Source organism: Poecilia formosa, unplaced genomic scaffold, assembly GCF_000485575.1.
Source record: "Poecilia formosa unplaced genomic scaffold, Poecilia_formosa-5.1.2 Scaffold38, whole genome shotgun sequence".
Lineage (NCBI taxonomy): Eukaryota > Metazoa > Chordata > Actinopteri > Cyprinodontiformes > Poeciliidae > Poecilia > Poecilia formosa.
The window spans coordinates 2,238,941-2,244,633 of NW_006799977.1; the positions used below are offsets into that span (position 1 = coordinate 2,238,941).

General features: G+C 33.6%; 1 protein-coding gene across 16 annotated transcripts in view; it reads right to left on the reverse strand.

Annotated features, from left to right (window-relative positions):
* The window catches only part of sgip1a (SH3GL interacting endocytic adaptor 1a), a 70,901-nt gene extending 69,502 nt beyond the window's left edge, over positions 1–1,399 (reverse strand). For 8 of the 16 annotated variants that reach the window (XM_016670814.1, XM_016670813.1, XM_016670822.1 and 5 more), the window contains exon 1: positions 1,172–1,267. The gene's annotated coding sequence lies outside the window, so the exon portion shown is untranslated. Of the gene's footprint in view, positions 1–1,171; positions 1,270–1,322 lie in introns of those variants that run through there. The other 8 variants (XM_016670812.1, XM_016670819.1, XM_016670811.1 and 5 more) reach the window with 4 other exon arrangements.
* Between the last annotated feature and the right edge of the window lie 4,294 nt (positions 1,400–5,693).

Here is a 5,693-nt window from a genome sequence, read left to right on the forward strand (position 1 = left end):
CTTATAGTCCGAAAACTGCGGTATATAGTGCATTTTCTGTAACAAAGCAATACAAAGTGCTTTGCATGAATTAAAAGGAAATACATATACTTTAACTTTAACTGTAAAATACTTTACAGTTAATTGGAAATAAAGGATAGTAGTGTGCATGAAAGATTTGATGAGGATTCTTTACAAGGGACCAACTTTTTTCCAATCTCATTGATCTGCACACATGAAAGACATTAACTTTTGTTACCAGGAAAAATAATTCCCTCTTTCCCAATTTGTTGCTGGGAAAAAGGATATTTTACCCACGGTTTCATCATTTATGAGAATCTTACTCGAACCTTAAAATACACAGTCCACCCTGGTGTGGGAAGTGCACAGTTTACAGTAATAGCAAGCAAAATGCCGGAATTACTTTTAGTTTCAACTTCCACAGCTACTGTCTGTTTGTTTGCATTTCCTTTTAATTCCTGTACAGCACTTTGTATTACTTTGTTGCTGAAAATGTGCTATATAAATACAATTACCTTTACTCACACATTTGCTTTAATGTACAGTTGTACTTTTGAAAGTTTCAGTCACTTTGTCCTAAAATAAAGAATTTCAGTAAACTACTTGTCAATAACATTTTTCTAGATTAAACGTGTTAGATTTTTTTTTATAATTAACCAAGTCCCTTAGTTTCAAGATATTCTGCTGAATAAGCAAGCTATCAGTATGTTAACATGTACTTCATAAAATATTCTCATAGTTTTCTTTAACTTTTCGCCTTGTACAATCTTTTAGAAACTTTATTATTCTAAGCCAAATTTAAAGTTGCTAACTCGAACAAAAAAAACACTTCCTGTCTCTTCCCTAGCAACTTATTATACTAGAACAGTTGGATTATTGCAGAAACAAAGGAAATTGCACAACTGAAGCATTAATCATGCTCCAGTTGATGATCGACCTTCTATTTGGAACCCATAGGCCTGTTGCCATGGTGACACAGCTTCTACACGATTTTGGAATTTTCCAAAACTTTGTACATTTCCAACAAAACAAAACTTTTTTCATACACTCACTTGAGCTTAGTTAGCATTGCCCCTTGTAAACTAAGCCGGACATAATCTACAACTTTCCATTGTGAAAAGGTATTGCGTATCAAATGCAAGCTAAGGTGTACACTAATACATTAGCTTACCTTTTACTCGTAAACGTGTTTAGCTTCTGTCAATTGGCAGTATGCTAACGCCTCAACAATGTTTACATTTAAACCATTGTAGATTGCTAAAAACTGCCATGCTTTTAGTTCATTTGTACTTATATGTTTGGGAAACATTTCTGGACTCTACCTATTTTCCAGGCGTTTGTAAATCAATCATTTCTCCCCGGAAGTACGTCCTACTCCTGCCGGTGTTCTGAGTTGATCTAGGAAGAATCATTGTGTCTGTTTTCACGGTGAAAACAAAAAAATGAAAGAAAAAGATGTATTTCGGAGTTTAATTTCATATAAATGTATCTATATGTATATTTTAAAATAATATTTATTCCTAATTTACCAATATCTGAAAGATTGTATGTGCACAATTTTTATTTTTATAATTTCTATTTAAAAAAAATAAAGAAAGAACTTAAACTGATGGTTTAACTTCTTTTTTTTTTTTTACATTTAAATTACTTTTTTTTTTTTAAATAATACTTTTTGCCCACCCTTTAAAAGCGATGTATTACATATTTTCTAGGCACATGGTTCCATTTTATAGCAAAATCAAGATACTTTTAGTTATACAAAATACTGTATACAGTATATCAAATATGATAAAGAAATGTGTCTTTGTAATTCCCCCCCTTAAAACCAGGCCTCTGTTTTTTTGTTTTGTTTTGTTTTGTTTTGTTTTTCTTGCACTCTTGCACTTTCCGAAAGAGGAAGAGTTGCTGTATGAAAGTCTTTTTCTGAATGATCTGTTTGTCATTGCGGAGATCTTGATCACTGACCTTAACCAAGGCAAGGCTGGCCTGGAGTGCTTCACTGGAGTCCCAAAACCTTAGAAACCTTTTGCTTTATAACTTTCCTTATTGATAGTTATCAATATTTTTTTTTCTATTAAACATGAACCTTCTTAAAAATTTTTGGTAAAAGCAATATGAAATAGATTTTTTTTATATAGAAGTAAATGAAATGACATGCTTGAGTTGATTTTAGATAGATGTAAATATAACAGTAAAATCAAATATTTTACTGTCACAAATATAAAATATAATTTGGAGAAACCATTGCCATCAGAAAAGGAAGAAACAATACTCTAATTTAAACACATTAAATTTAATGCATTAAACAGCCTGGGGAGTTACCTGCATGTTTCTGTTTATTATGAAATAAAATTAATAAATGGGTTTTGAAAAAAAATACATTTAGCCAGCTGAGCTGATTCATACTTCTGGCTATACAGCAACTTGCCTTTCTGGTCTCACTGACTCTAACTATAATTAATCAAAGCCAGTCCTGAAAAGTAATTTCCTCTGGCAAATCACTACATTTTGAAAACCCACCCAATAAGGTTACATAATAAGTTTTTTTCTTGCTCACCCACGTTTGGATTATAGAAAACACAGCCTGACACCAGGTTGGCTTTAGCGTGCAATCTGATTCACATGTTGATTCTCTGGTTTTACAGCTTTGTTGAAAAGGTGCTGAGGTGCTGCAGTGAATGGTGAATTGGAAACTGAAAGTTCTGGCTCTCATGCTCACAGCAAACCAGGGTTTGTCTGCATGTAAACAGGGTAAGAGGTGGTAATATGGCAACTTTTGATCTCTTTGTCTTGAATAAATCTTACTCTTCAGGTGTAAACATTCATATCTAAATGAAATGTATGCATACTACTAGAATAAGGCAGGAACAAGTTTGGTCATTTAGGCATTTTCATTAATTAATTTATATATAAGCTATTTGGTGGTGGGGGGAGACTCAGACAAAAACGTTCAGTCAGTTGCACCCTAAATTATCTAGGCTGATACTTTCCTGTATTTTTCACTCTGTCAGTACTTAATAAAATATGGCTGCACAATGTAGCTGAATAGTGTTAGCCATGTTTTTGTTTTGTTTTTTTTAGAATTTGGACTGCATTTATTCATCTCCAGAATGATATTCATTTTGGTTGTGTTTGTTATTTGTGGGTCTGCAGGGGAACAGAAGGTGGAGCTCACCCAAGACAATATTTGTGGAAAAAAAAAACCCACTGGTTACCAGCACTGATTAAAACAGTTAGAAAAAAGTTAATCATGAAGATAATTTCTATGCCAAGAAGATGTCACTAATACCTACAAAAGTGTGGAAAATGTATTAGTTAATAAGTATGAATTAGCCATAATGTCTTTAATTAGCAATAATGTGTTTAATTAGCCATAATGTGGTAGCATTATTTTAAGATATCTTGTTAAATTGTTAAGATATTGCTACCAGACTACACCAGTGGCCAAATTCAAATTAAAGTGCATTTAGAATTTGTAGTAATGAATTCAAACTCATTGGTCAAAATCATCTGGTTTTACTTTCTGTCTTATGTTGTCAACACGTGCAGATAAGAACGCACGTTGTCCCTTGTCAGGCAATCTTTACTAGTACGTGCTGTTTGAGTCATTACCAGCATGCCACTGTTTTGATGTTATCCCACAGAGAAACACTGAAAACGTTTCTTGGTATTCAAGGCACGGTTGCTGTGGCAACTCGATCGACAGAGCATATTTATTCATGTCTGTGATACAATGTGAGAGGAAAAGCCCTGTTTTCCTGTTAGTGTCATCCTCACTCTGCACTTGTATACATCTTCAGACTTTCGAACACATTTAATTGATACATGCAGAGGGAACATTGCCCATCAAAGGGGCCTAAATAATCCCATTAAGAACAGATTTGTACTCTTACACAAGTAAATAGGTGGACATTTATGGAGTCAATTTAAGATCTTGACAAGAATTTTATTTGATCATTACCATCATCTTGGTGGTAATGATCTCAAGATTTTCTGCCTTTGATGAACTTAAAGCTCAACAATGAGCTTTAAATTCATTGTTGAACCAAGATTAAGGGTACATCTTAATCTTGGTTCAACAATGAATTTAAAGCTCTGTGCTGTTGTGGTCAAATATATAGATAAAAAAAATAGTCTACTAACTTTCTTTTAGATATTTCACTATGGTATAAGCTATGTCTTGTATTTGCTCTATTTTTGCATACCTATTCCAAACTGGTTGTATAATCCTTTCAATTTGTTTAAACTCATTTCTTCCCCAGCAGGGGGCAGTGGAAACAAGGTGTGGTTATTGTTAAACTGGGAAGTTATTTATAAGTACTGATTATGAACTGGGAAGTTTATTGTTTAATTTTCTTCTTATTTATTTTTCTAAATTGTACTTACTTATTAACTGCTAAATGCTTTACTCTTATTTACTACTATCAATGTCTGTCAGCTGTAGTACCACAATATTAAGATGTATTTTCTGGCTCTTGATTTAGAAAATATAGGAAGCCGAGAGGAAGGAAAACATGCTGTATCTGTTTTTAATCACTAGTCCCATATAATTATAATTCTGTAATTCTATTCTAAGTTTCCAAAGAAAATTTGATTTTGAGCATTAAATGTCACAATGTTTAATCATTCTCCACCAGAAAACAAGCGAAGCATAAATGCTCTCTGTGTTTATACATTGCTTTGGAATAAAAGTGTATCAAATGACAATAGATTAATCTGTTCTAAATTTAGACATGTTTTAGTGGGACTATATAGTTTATGGTAGATAGAAGAAGCATTTACAATTCCAGACTGTTTGCATAAAAACATTTTTGACAATTTTAATCACTGTAGGACTGATCCCCAATTTAAACACATTTTCTGTTTTTGGTGTTTTGACCTCTGGCTTTGATATCCATATAAAAGACTCCCTTTCCCCCACAATTTATGTATTTACCTATTCTATGGTGTAACATCCTTCATTTAGAGCTTTGAATGTTGTCATTTCACCTCTGTAGCCCCCTGGCAGATGCATGCCTGTTGCAAATCTAAATGGGATATATTTTAAGATATAACTTGACAAGCTGTGTCATATGCAGGAAGGAGGGACTGTCCATGTGAAAAAGACTCAGTGCTATATTTATGTATAATGAGGAGAAGAGTTATCTGTCTGCTTTCCTTTACCAGATTCTGTGCTATTATTCTAAGTCTTAAACCTTGCCCTTCTTCTTTATCTAAATATACCAAATTATCAGTATAAATATATACCCAGACATTGTCCTTTCCAAAAATGTTGATGGATTAAACTGGACGTCCATATGTGTTTGGACCATAATAACATTACATAGTTGCTGCAGAACTGGGCCAAGACAAACTCCCCCAAATCACCTATGTTGACCATCGATATAAGGCAAGACGTATCTGTGTTTTCTTGTTTGTACATCAAATTCTAAATCTAGCATCTGAACACTGCAGCTGAAATTGAGACCCAACATTTCCAACTTGTTCTGTTCATTATTGGTAGGTATCTGAAACTGCAGCCTTAGTTTCCCGTTCTGCAACAAGAGTGGCGCTCTTGATCAGTATGGCCTCTTGCGGCTGAACTCCATCTGCTGTGTGTAAATCTGCAGTTTCTGCAGTCATTGAACACATGTGCCTAATAAAGTGATAGAGTATATTTGTAAATTTAGGGCTGCGTTTCTGCCAATCCATCT